At 49.2% G+C, this 12,786-nt stretch overlaps 1 long non-coding RNA gene across 1 annotated transcript; it reads left to right on the plus strand.

Annotated features, from left to right (window-relative positions):
• Nucleotides 1-5,696: 5,696 nt before the first annotated feature.
• On the plus strand, nucleotides 5,697-11,112 carry LOC106046053 (uncharacterized). Its single transcript, XR_001213051.3, has 3 exons — nucleotides 5,697-5,778; nucleotides 9,347-9,518; nucleotides 10,895-11,112. It is a non-coding gene; the product is annotated as an uncharacterized lncRNA (long non-coding RNA).
• The last annotated feature ends 1,674 nt before the right edge of the window (nucleotides 11,113-12,786 follow it).

Below are 12,786 nucleotides of genomic sequence, written 5' to 3' on the forward strand. Positions count from 1 at the left end.
GCCCTGCCTGTCTTCGTCAGTCTGAGACGCAAGTTTCCTGGGATAGACCAGATGCAGGCAAAGAGCATTGAGCTGGATGACAGTTAGATCCTTTCTGTTTCTGAGCTTGACACTGGTGGAGTGAAGCACTGGTTTGAGACTACTCCCATTTCCTCCTGGATGTAACTTTGTGAAAGTCCTACAGTGTTGGTAGGCCACAGACTGGAGGGGCCCTGGGCTGGGGTGTAGAAGGGGCGCAGGCTGGGCTGCTAAGACACTGAGCTCCTGTGTCTGTTCAACGTGGGAGGAAAGGAAGGCATGGCAAAACAGGGCTGATAGCCCAAGGTGAGAGGCTTTGTTAGAAAAAAAACATCTGGGATCAAAACACAAAGGCAGTGGGACACTGGGGTCAGTGAGGGGAATGCTAGTGCCAGGGCAGGCAGTGCACTTCTCACTTAGAAGAGTGTGTTGTGTGCTACTCTATTACATCAAAAATGACTGGTATAAATGTTAGTTAATTCTTAGCTGGTGTTACGCAAAGCTTCTGAGTGACAGAATCTTCATTAAGTATATTTCTTGAGTCCTCTAGCTGCTCTTGTGCAATAGCCACAGTGATTATTGCAGACAGAAAATTTAGGGTCCAGCCTTTGGATTAACCTGTGAAAATCAATTTATTATTCCTCGCTTAATCTCAGTTTTTGTATCATGTGTCAGCTACATTATTCAAAAAGGGGATGACAGCATAACCTTCAGTGGGTCACCTCTAGCATGAGAGGTAAACTGGCTCTTCCCAGCTGACAGGAGCCACCTCAGAGGGATGTCCTGCCCCTCACTGCCACAAACCCAGGTTGCTTTCTCGAGCTGCTTCCCTCTCAGATGTGGTGGCTGGCAGCATTGCTCCAGATGATGGGGTTTGGTCTGCCTCTCTGCAGACAACAAGATTCTGCTTTGGGAAGCAATCCTTGGATGCCACGTCCATTCCCCAACGACCAGGCACGAGGAAGCCTCTTCCACGGGTGTCTGAGCTCCGTGGCAGGCAGCAGTGTGCCTGTCTGGGCCCTTGAGAGGAGCCAGAAGGGCCAGGCTGGAGGACTGTGCAGGGGTTGTCTCACAGCAGTGCTACCGTGAGGAAAGGAGGGGTCAGGGTTTTTCAGATGAGTGTTTGCTAAATGCGAATGCATGTGTGAAATGCAGAGAAGTGAGTATCAAACCTGTCCCAGCCCTCTCAGCAGCGAGTGCCTGGAGCGTGTCTGTTTTGCTGTGGCTGTTTTACTTGCTAACTGTTGAGCTCTGATAATCCCAGGGGTAGCTGCTGTGGAGACAGTTTGCCCCTCTAACAAAGGGTGTTGGGGTTAATGGGAACCTCTTAGAGCTGCCAGGAAAGGAAATGTGTACTGAGGTTTGCTATTTTTGATCCTTTTCTTGCTTTGGTGATGGTCTGCTGGAGGAATATGCCTTGTGGCCTTTGCATGGGCTGTTCTCTTGCACTTTGTGCTTGGCTTTGGCTGTAAGATAATATAGCAAAAACAGGGCTAAGCCCAGCCCGTCTGCCTCATGCTGGGGTGCTGTTGCCTGGTCATTCATCAGGTTTTGGGGCTGGCATTGGGATCGCTTCTTCAGGAAGCTGATCACATGAAGGATGGGTTTGTGATGTGAGGTGAAGGTGGCCTGAGAGGCTAGGTGGCCCTGGGCCCTGACAGCCCGACTAAACTTCCAGCCAGGCCAGCTGTTCCTGAGCGTGGCCTGAGCCCTCCCTGGTTACAGGGCCCAGCGAGGGCTCAGGAGAAAGTCTGCACCACGCTGCGGTGGCCATGTCAGCCTGCCCTCGTATGTCTGGAGCTGCGAGCTCGCCCTGCAAACTATTATTTATGTTTTCAAATACTGCTAACTCACAGATAATTAATGTCAGAAAGCCGCCGTGGTGCCGTTGCTAATAGCTCAGCAAAAGGAGACACATTGGTCAATTAGCAGCTATTTGATCTGACAGTACCAGTAAAGGGCAGATCAAGCTGCCAGCCCCCTTGGCTAATATCATGAGGATTAGAGATTTGTCAAGACTCCACACAGGGTGCTAATGGGAACCATCAGAGGAGGGAAGGAACCCTGCAGGTCATTGCTGCTTGTTTTCGGGCTGGATTGGGCACTGACTGCCTGGCCTGGGTGCAGAGATGTGCATGCTGGCCTCCCAGCCACCATCCTGCTGTCCTGATGTGGGGATGTGGCAGAAGTGCTGAGAATCAGGCTGCAGTGACAGACTGCTCTTTCCTGGGAGGTAAGATGTGTTCCCCTGGAGAAGCCCCTGTTATGACTTCTGCAATATTGGGGAAGTATTATATTAGAAAGAGACCTCTGAGCAAAGGAGAAGCAATATCTGCATATGTAAAGGCCTCCAACTGTAGGCACAGCAATATGAGAGGATTTGTGTAGTTTAGCGCTAGTCTTTCTTCCCGGGGCTGATGCTGTAAAATGAGACACCACAATTCACTTGGAAACAAAAATACATGGAGGATGTGAGTAGATCTCTTGTATCCCATCCCCAGAGGGGTCTTCAGCTACCTGCATTGCAGCTTGTTGCTGCACTGCTGAGACTTAGCCCTTTCGCCTGCACGTCTGTTAGCTCGGGGTGCAGCAGGGCCGGGGGCGTTTCCTGGTTTCTTTTTAGCAGCTGTGCTGCTCTCCCTTGTTAGCTCTCAGGGCTCTCCTGGTAGCCAGGAAAGGGGTGAGAGCAGTAGGGAAGAATGCCTCGGGTGCCGCGAGAAACTATGAGCAGCAGCTTGCTATTAATGCCTTAAAGGCAGTCCTCTGTACTAGAGGATTGCTCCATGCTGCCTAGGAAGAGGTACTATTTGGAGTCATTGTTCTGTGCAGGACTTTGGTTCCCTGCTACTGTCTTCAGTCCAAGAGCAAAGGATGCCTGGGGAATCTGGTAAGGCGGCTGGTTGCCCCACAGAGGCAGCTCTGTCCTTTGGCAGCACTGTGCATTTCTGTGGCTGTGGTACTTTTTTTAACCATTGTCCGAGGGATGTTTGTGTCAGTAGCAGGGATTACTTTTGCTTTCCCATAGTAGGATACTCTGGTTACAGCTGGTCTTCAGGAAACTGATGCTTTAATATTCAGTCTTGTCAGTTGAGGGCTAAATTTTATTCCTAGAATAACATTTAATTAAGCATGCTGGCTTGCTGTCTGTGATGCACCAGTGATCTGCACAGATGCACTTACCTTCATTAGCTCTTTTAAAACCAGCTGGAACTGAAGTTAGAGTAAACTGTAAAATTTATGGGCTGCTCCCTCCCTTTTTTAATTAGCACCGTAAGTGTGTAACAAGGGGCCTCAGGCCAGGGGAAGGAGCCATTTACTTGTTTACCGGTACCTGCCTTCTTCTGCAGCCTTGTCCAGCAGCATCCCCCCTAGATGGAGCTCTGCAAAAACATTTGGAAGCAAGCAGGCAGGAGCCTCGTGTTGCCCCGCACCCACCCGTTCCGGCCATCCCAAAAGCCTCGGGTCCGCGCTGCGCTGCCCCGGGGGGGGCGGGCAGGGGCAGGAGCGGCTGCCGTGGGGACCCTGCAGCTGCTCAGCACCTGGGCTGCCTCCCTGGAGCCTGGGTGCTGCCCGACCTTCCCTCATCCCTGCTCTGTGCCCCGGGCTTGCAGGAAGAGCAGGTGGATGGATCAGTTTTGTTTTGTTTGGGGTCAGGTCCTCGACGCCGGCATCCCCCTCGTCCTCTCTGTGTGTCCTCCAGCACACCAGTCTCTTCCTGGTACGAAGGATTGCGCTAATGGGCTGATGGCATCAGGAGAAAAAATGGTAGTTGTTGTTGTCTGGTGCTGCCTTTGTGCCATGAGCATCTCTCCTGCTCTCACAGCTCTGCTAGCCCCTTGTCTTCCCCTGTGGATTCTGCACAGTTCCACTTACCCTGTACTGCCAGCTAATGGATTGCTGATCACTAAATAGATGGAAACCGAGCTCCAGAGCAGAATCTGGCATTTCTGGTTCCAGACCAGAGGGGACTGCTTTGCTTCTCCAAGCTGACCTCCTGCCAAAGACCTGCCACAATAGGAGGGGGAATAGGAAACAGCTGTCCAGGAAGGTCTGCATGAGAATGAGCTAGAAGGAAAAGTGCAGCTGGCTCTTCAAGTTCAGCCTAGATATTTAAAAGCCCAGCAGTTGTAAGAGGCAGTCAACTGAGCAGAGTGATGGGGATGTCCCTCCTGATGATTTTTCAGCCAGAAAATCTTAGACTTTAAGTAGCAAAAATGTGTAAATGACTGGAGGAAAGAAAAGTCTGTATCACTGCATGAAATGGTGATGAAGAAAGATGGACACTGAGCTTCAGCACGGCTGATAAGGCAGCGGAAGAATACAGGAGAGAAGCTGAGTAAAACAAGAGATACAGAGGCTCAGGGCTGAGGCAGCGTGTTTGTATTCTGTAGAGGAAATACATGTTGCATCAACAGGACCATTACTGCTTGTGCAGATGGCTAGACATTACAAAAGGCCTGGGTAGTTTTCAGACAATTTGGCGTTAACGTATAGGAGAGCAGCTGGAGTCTGGAAGCAGGGAGTGGTGCTGTGGGAAGGGCTGGTGTACCTGAGATGCTTCCCAGAGAGTGCAGCAGGAAAGGTCCTTGGTATTTATGCTTAGCTCGGAAGGAAAATAAATGAGTTGTTCCTCTCTCTTCTGGTACCTCTTTGGAGATTTCAGCTAACCGTGCTGGAGACTAGCAGTATGAATCTCTGACAGATAGAGCCGCATTAAGTTTCATTGTTATCATTTGCAGCACACGAGGACTGGCACAAGCAACTTCTTTCATGAGTATTGTGCTGCATCATGACCACATGAGGTGGCTGGCACATCTTTCCACCTAATGCTTGATTCTTGCCAGCACTATTACTCCTTTGCATTCACAAGCACTAAATTCACTCACAAATTTTATATATATATAAAATACATATTGTCATAAAATCAGCTAGCTAAGCATTCCCCAATGAAAATGAAATGCTGCTGCTCCTCAGAAGAAGTGTTTGTTCAGGATCATTTGTCTATTAAATATTTGGTGAAGTCTGCAGCTCTAGCATCATCCTCGGTGCTCAGCCCTTTCCAGTCCCTGGATGCAGCCTCCTTCCTGCACCTATGAAGACAAAGCATCCTGTACTCAGGTGTCTGCACCACCAGTTATTGATTGGTCTTTGCTGGGCAGTTTGAATTTGTGCTGGTGGATGTGTCTGGCTTCACAGGGGCAGAGTGATATGTCATTTCATCAAGTGGGAGTCTGCAGAGCTGGCCTGATGTGGGGCAGAGCAGCAGGGTTCTTGTTGTCCATTTGGATATGGACTACGAGTTTGCAAGGCAGGGGTCCCATCAGCAACCCTGTCATCTCAGCTGTAGTTCATCTTGTAATGATGCTACTCATAGAGAGCCTGGGTCTCCTGTGCCTGAGCTGGGGGCTCCAGAGCATTTATAAACCCTAGAAAAATTGCTGTGAATTCTGCTGTCTTGACAGATAACCAGCAAGATGTTGGATCAGCTGCTGACCCCCACAGAAGTGGCAGAGGTAGGTACAGTGCTCAGAGACTCTCTGGAGGGCTGAAGTTAATGCTTTTGACTCAGATCGCAGGAGCAAAATGTTCTGTCTCAAAGCAGGGACTGAGGGCAAGAGAACTGTGTCTGGCCTGTTTAAAAGGCAGGTGCAGGAACACGGGTGTCACTTTAGATGCGCTGCTGCTGTTGCTGCTGTGCTCTCACAGGATGTGGCTGTTCCTTCCTTGCCTTCCCTCACTGTAAGCTCCTGGCTCTGTGGGGTAAGTTTGGTCTCCTTACCCCGTGTACCCCTACTCTAACAGGGCACATGGCTTTGCTCATTATCCCTGTGCTTTTTCCATTGTGAGTGAGCAGAGCCTGTTCTTGGGGAAGCCCGAAGCTGTGGTTGTTGCCAAGTCCTCTAAGAGGTGTCTGTGTGCAGCTTTTTCTCCTGGACCTTACTGCTGTGGAGGCAATGGTGCCCTGTACTTTTCCCCTCCTTCGTGCTGATATGTCTTCAGAGATAAAGTGCTTTGATTTCTGCCTAAACTTATAATGAGTTTTCATACACAGCTGGGATGGGATCACTCAGAGAAGAAATTTTGTTTGGCCAAGTTTCTGTAGCACCCTCATTTCTGATGCAGGACGGGGAAGTGGGATACTGCCAGCACAGGCCGTGGGCACGACCGGGAGCCCAGGGTATGCACTCCTGTCTATAAGCCCTGAGGTGTAGGTAACAATAACCAATTGCAGCAAATGCATCTGCCCTTTGGTGTGGCCAGCTGCAGGCTGTTCTGATGGTCCTCAGCACAGAGCTCTCTGTCTGTTAAACGGGAAAACATTCTTCTTCTGACCTTCATTAAACAGTATCATTTCTTTGGCATGGCACAATGCCAACAGCCTTCCCCATACGCACACTGCTCCTTCATTATTCTGTATTCAAGAAAGCAAATATAAACCTTGATGTTTGCTTTGGTTCCCATGGGATATGTGCAATGACAGCTGGAGGCTGGCAGGACCCTGGAGCACCAGCTGCCGGGCTCATAGCTCGCTGGGGAACATGCAAGTGTCTACTCTTGTTCCTCTGATTCACATTCTGTGGGGGTTGCTGGGCTTTGAAGGTCACTATGGCCTTCAGCCCTTGTCCTAGAGGTAGTAATGCTCCTCCTTTGGGGCTTGCTGCAGCAGTCAGGTCTGCTGTGTCCTGGGATGTCTGCTGGGCTTGGGCTGCAGGGGACCCAGCCTGGCTCTGCCTGAACCTGTACGGCATGTCCTGCTCTTGTCCTAGGAGGCATGGCAGTGGCTGACATGTTGCTCCCTGCACACTCCTCACCCTGGCAGCACCCCATGTGCAGTGTGGTAGTGTCCTGACAGCTCTGTGCATGACGCTGCTCTCGCAAAGAGCATGGTGAACTGGGGCCCTGCCAGCAAGGAGGTTGCAGACCCAGCTTGCATGGATGTCTAGCTGTCTGAAGGTGCAACCCAAAGGGAAACCAGGAACCAAATGGGAGCTCGGGGGAGAGGTGGTTGCGTCATGGGAGTGCTTTGACAAAAGCTGCCGCTGCCTGAGCGAGCAGTGAACACTAGCACAGCCAGGAACCTGGGCTGGCTGCAAACAGGAGCTGGTACACAGACCAGATCCCTGTAACAGCTTTCCCAGCACTCCCTCGTGGACAGTGCTGATTTTGATAGGCATATAACGCAGTTTCAGGCTTATTATATTCCTAGAAAGAATGACGCTTTGAAAGATCCCCCCGAACTGAATCCAAACTGCGGAACAATCAACTCTTGTCAGCTTTAATGCTACTCACTGGTCCGTGGCAGGGACAAAGGGGACAGAGTGTGCAGGTTCAGCTCTTGGCCTTTTTGGGGCACCATGGCTGCTGTGCCAGCAGGTAGAAGAATGTTATAGCTGAGCCTGGAACATTTTGCAGAGGCATTTCTCTTGGCAGGTTTATGATATTTTCTGCCTCAGCTGGGAAGCCAGCAACACTGAATAAATCTCCAGGCCAACAAAAGCCCAGAATGTTTTCACAATTGCCAGGATTTTATTAATTTACAAGTACATTATTGAATTTCTTCTTCTTAACAACAGCTTTCACTTAGACGAGAACTGCTTGAATATGTTTGGTTGTGCATGGTAGGCAAAGCTAGTAGAACTCTGCGGGGAAGTCACCTGCAAAATATTTCATAGAATCATTAAGGCTGGAAAAGACCTCGAAGATCATCTGGTCTGACTGTCCCCCTGCCACCAATATCACCCACTAAACCATGTCCCTAAGCACCACGTCCAACCTTTCCATAAACACCCCCAGGGACGGTGACTCCACCACCACCCTGGGCAACCTGTCCCAATGCCTGACCGCTCTTTCTGAGAAGAAATGTCTCCTCATTTCCAAGAAGAGGCCGACCCCCAGCTCCCCACACCTTCCTTTCAGGTAGTTGCAGAGAGCCATGAGGTCTCCCCTGAGAATCTTCTTCCCCAGACTGAACGCCCCCAGTTCCCTCAGCCGCTCCTCACAGGACTTGTGTCCCAGGCCCTTCACCAGCTTCGTAGCCCTTCTCTGGACATGCTCCAGGGCCTTGATGTCTTTCTTGTAGTGAGGGGCCCAAAATTTGTGCCATTAATGCATTAATATTTACAGTTTATTGAAAGTGTAAATATGATGAGGCTGGTTTGGTGCTTTTGTTTGCCAGGTCTTGGAGCACGTTGCAAAAGGGGACTGACTGCCTCTCTGTGCAGGCAGTGTGAAGTCAGCCCTGGAATACGGAGCTGGCTCATGGGCACCCAGCTCACTTTCTGTAAGGCTGTCCTGGACAGTCTGTGAGTTACACCAACACTTAGCACACAGAGATGTTCCTTAATCCCATTCTCTTTCAGTTCTTGGTGTTTTTGGCTACCAGAGAAGTTAATTTGGCATCTTTGCTTTTTCCACTTCAATAGTACCACTTGCTTTAAATACATGCTGCCAATTCCATTGAAGGGAACCCATTGTGCCCAGAAACTGAGCAAACTGATACAGTACTACAACATTTTCCATGATTTCTGGGGTGAAGCGCTACTATTTTTAACCTTGTTTTGGGATCTGTTAACCTATTCTGTAACAAGAACTAAAGCTACTGAGACCAATGCAAAAGAGCAGTGTGGCAGATGGTGTGTGTGGGCTGACTGTCAGGATTAGAGCCCCCTACCCTTGCATGTGCACCTCTGCCTGAAGGAAGGGTGAAAAGCCAGAAGATGAGCATTCCTCTTGGAGGTGGGCAGCACATAAAGCAATGCTTACCATAACCTGTGATGACAGCGTCTAATTCAGAGAGACAGCAGAAACTTCATAGCTCATGTTCCCAAACTCATCTTTGATGTGTTGTTGACTCACCCACAGTGGGCAGCACTGCAGTTTTGCTCCTATGATCCAAGTGCCTGTACCCATGGGCTTTAACAGATTTCCTTTCTATTGCCCACTTAGTCAAGCTGCTCCCCAGATGCATATACCATCTCAGCTGCAGCTTCTTCTGCTGTGCATCTGCAGGAGATCAAGGGACAGTAGAGGTAGCTCAGCAACTTTTTCTGCAGAAGTGATGGGGCAGATGCAAATTTTAGGCTGCTTTCTATCTGTCAGCAGTTCATGTCCTAGACAAATCCTCTCTGCTAGATCTCATCTTCTGCGATGAGCCTGCTATGTTAGTGCCTTCACAGAATGCCTCACTCTGCTTGCAGTGTCCTCTCCATGCTGCAGCCAAGGGCAGTGGACCATCCTGCCATGATGTGTGCTCAAGAGTACATGTCCCACCCCCTGAGGTGGATCTCTGTGGAACTGCTTGTTAATCCTAAGCATTGTTTTCTGCTAGTGGCTGGTGCTGGGATGTGCAGGTGAACTGGCTGGGACTGGCCCTTGGTGCCAAGCATCTGAGCAGCAGTGACCGGGCAGCAAGGAGCAGCTGATGGGACCTGCTGCTGCCCAGCCCCATCCAGCCCCGGTGCATCTCTCCGCACAGAAGCCCCTTCCCACAGGGCAGCCAGGTGACAATCTTTGATTGGGGCTGGGCTGGGACTCAGGAGGGATTTGGTACTTCCGTTAATGTTGCTGTTCTGATTAGGGAAAGGTTTACCTTACCGGGATGTGAGGCTCTGGCCTGGCAGTGGAGCATGGCCGTGAGGTTTCCCATGGCCAGTTCCTCCCTTTGGAATCTCCCAAAACTGGTGGGCTTGTGTAGCAGGCAACCCCTCCCATCCAGCTAACAATCAGCAGGAAATATCTTCAAGTGATTAAAAAATGTAAATAGGTTAATTATTGCCAAAAAGAGAAAAGAAGAATTAAAATGGCTTCTGTGGGTACATTTAAAATACAGTCAATAATTTATGAGACAATTTTCATTCAACAACGAGGAATTAGGAGACTCCAAACCTTCCCAACATTTTATCTGCAAGGGAAAATGTTTAAATTATTTATTTTCTTTCATGTGGCTCATGCCATGGGGCGCACCCTCACTGGCCAGCCCATTGTGCTTGGGCACGTTTCTGCAGCGGCTCCCCATGCCCTGACCGTGGGGTGCAGGGATGGGGGCTGGCAGAGGCATGGGTGCTGCTGCCGGTGTGGGTGCAGGGCAAGGAGCATGCTGCTGGGCAGGGTCCTTGCGAGCTGCTGCACTCCCCACCCTCACGTTGCCCTGGCTGGGGCTGCTGGGGCAGGCGGGTGCTTCTTCCAGGGTGCTGCATGGCTTTGGGATGCCAGTGCCAACAGAGCTGCAGCAGCCCAGCCCTGGGCCATATTAACCCTTAGTGAATAGGGCAAAGCTGGAAATGAAAAGGAGTCAGTGGAGCACATTGTCCACACCATGAAAAAAACAAAACAAAACAACAAAAACAAACAAACAAAAAAAAAACTGCGTACCATCAATAACAGAAGGGGCATATGAGCTGCTGTATAGAATCCTTCATCGTCTGAGAAAATATGCCCGGTTTTACAGAAGAAAAACAAACATAGTGAACTGAACATAAATGGCATTATTAGCAGAAAGGGAGTCCCTAATTAACCAGATATAGTCCATTACTGTAGCCTTCAATTCATTAAATTACATAATTACATAAAAATACTGGTAATGTGCTATTTGGTATATCTGGTATTGTCTTCCTAATAATTAGCTCTATAATTGTCAGTTTGACAGGGTAATTAAAAATGTTTAAAGATGTTGTGTCAGCCTTTTCTCCTTTGCTGAGCTCAGTCAGATCTCTCTGGAAGATGATTTTCTACCTGACTTGACCACGGTTTTGTTTTTGATTTATAATAATACGTTACGGGAATGACCAGACTCATGTATTACTTTGATGTTCCTGCTAGGCTGATTTTTAAAAGTAGGAGAAAAATGAATCCTGATGTCATTTTCATTTACTTTTAGGAAATCTGTGGCCCCATCCCCCAGCTCATGATATCTGTGATGTGATTTTCCTCTGAGCAGTTGTATGGAGGGAGCGTTGTGAAATCTGACATTTATAGCCCTAAATCTCAGTTCTGTTTGCTGTGTAAAACCTTTCATCCTACATGCATTTTTTATGAATGGACTGAAAAACACAAGAAATAAAACATGTAGCTCCAATTGTCGCTGCATGTGGACCAGGGCTGCTCAGCCAGTACGGAGCAGGGCAGTTCCAGGGTGCACGATGCCTCGATTTCCAGGGGCACTCGTGCAGTGATACTTCTCATGATGACGAGTACCGGTGTGCTGGCGATAAAATGCTTCCAGAAGCACAAGAACAGCAGGTCTGCATGCCACCGGAGGGATGTGCGGGGCCCGATGCCCTGGGCATGATGGTGGGAAGGAGGATGGGGGCATGGACATACCCCCAGGGGAGCCTGGGGTCAGCCCGCTCAAACCTGGAGCAGCAGGACATAGCCTGGGACTGTGTGTGCCTGAGCCCTGTGCTGGGAACGTGCTGTAAGGAGGTGGTTTCTGGAGCCATTCTTCTCAGTTCTGTTGTTTTAGGGAGAGCAGTAATTGTAACTGTGCATGGTCAAAGCTCTGACTGATTTCCCTTTTCAACAAAATAAAACCAAATATTCATTACTGAGAAGTGATAAATAAATCTTTCCTCGCACCCAGGAATTTTGCCAGCTGGGTTTTGGCTGGATGGGAGACTGTTTGTGAATGCTTTCAAGGATTTTTGAAAATATTCTGCTTTGAATCATTAAACAAACAAAGTGATCCGGTCTTCTGGAATAAACAGTAATCACACGGAAGTGAAGTCTGAACTTCTTTCTTGGCAATACAATTTTCAGCACTTCTCTCTCTCTTATTTTTATTTTTGCATTTGTTTATGCTTACTTTTATTTTTATTTTTGTTCCTGGAGTATGTTTCTTACACCACATCTTTTCTGTTACAGCAGGCTCCGTAAAGATCACACTTAACAAAGTACTTAAAGCATGTTGCTTAGTCTCCTCCCCACAGTCCTTCCCTCTTAGCCAGAAGCATGTCTCTGAGTCCAGATGGCCCAGTTCCACCGCTCTCTAGCCATTAGTTTGTATTCAGTATTCATAATTGCTTCACTAACTGAGAAACTTTACAATCTGTTGCAGGCCATTATATGCAAAACCATGCCCAAATAATTGATCCCCTGCCATCCAAATTGCAGAAGTGCTTGAGCATTTTGTAATCTTACAGAAAAGGTTTGTATTCTGAATGTTTTGAATGTATATTAAAATAAACTTGACAATGGGATACCAAGGCATAATTTTGCAGCAGCTTTGTCATTAAGTGCTCACACACCCATACCTGTGCAGTGGGGTAGTGTCCTGCTGGGAGTGTCATTTCTCTCTAACGCAATGTCTGGAGCTGAACTGATGCAATTTACTCCTGCGATATTCCACATTTGTCAGCCCCATCTCACCGCCACTGCAGCATGCTCACCCATTCTCAATGGAGCCAGCAGAACACCTAATGCTCCTGCTGGAGACACAGGGTACCTGCAGCCTCCTTGTGGGGCAGCTTCCCCAATGGAGCCCATGTGCTCAAAATGCTCAGGGCGGGGCATTTCCACCCACTCCCTTGCACCCCAAAGGGGAAGTCATTGCTGGCAGGCCCTGCGGTGCTGCAGCTGCTGGCCTCAGGAAGGAGAGGAGGCTGCAGTGCTGCTGAGGGCTGTTGCTGGACACCATGCCGTGGCCACCCAATGCCTGCTCTGGCTGTGCTTGGGGAGCCGGGTGGAGAGGTGAAGTGCACTGGGAGGGGGGCACGGGGGGGACAGGGCTCAGGTCACGAGGTTTCAGATTATGCTGTTTTCTTTATTCCAGGG

The sequence above is a fragment of the Anser cygnoides genome, chromosome 15 (genome assembly GCF_040182565.1).
Source record: "Anser cygnoides isolate HZ-2024a breed goose chromosome 15, Taihu_goose_T2T_genome, whole genome shotgun sequence".
In the NCBI taxonomy this organism is placed as follows: domain Eukaryota; kingdom Metazoa; phylum Chordata; class Aves; order Anseriformes; family Anatidae; genus Anser; species Anser cygnoides.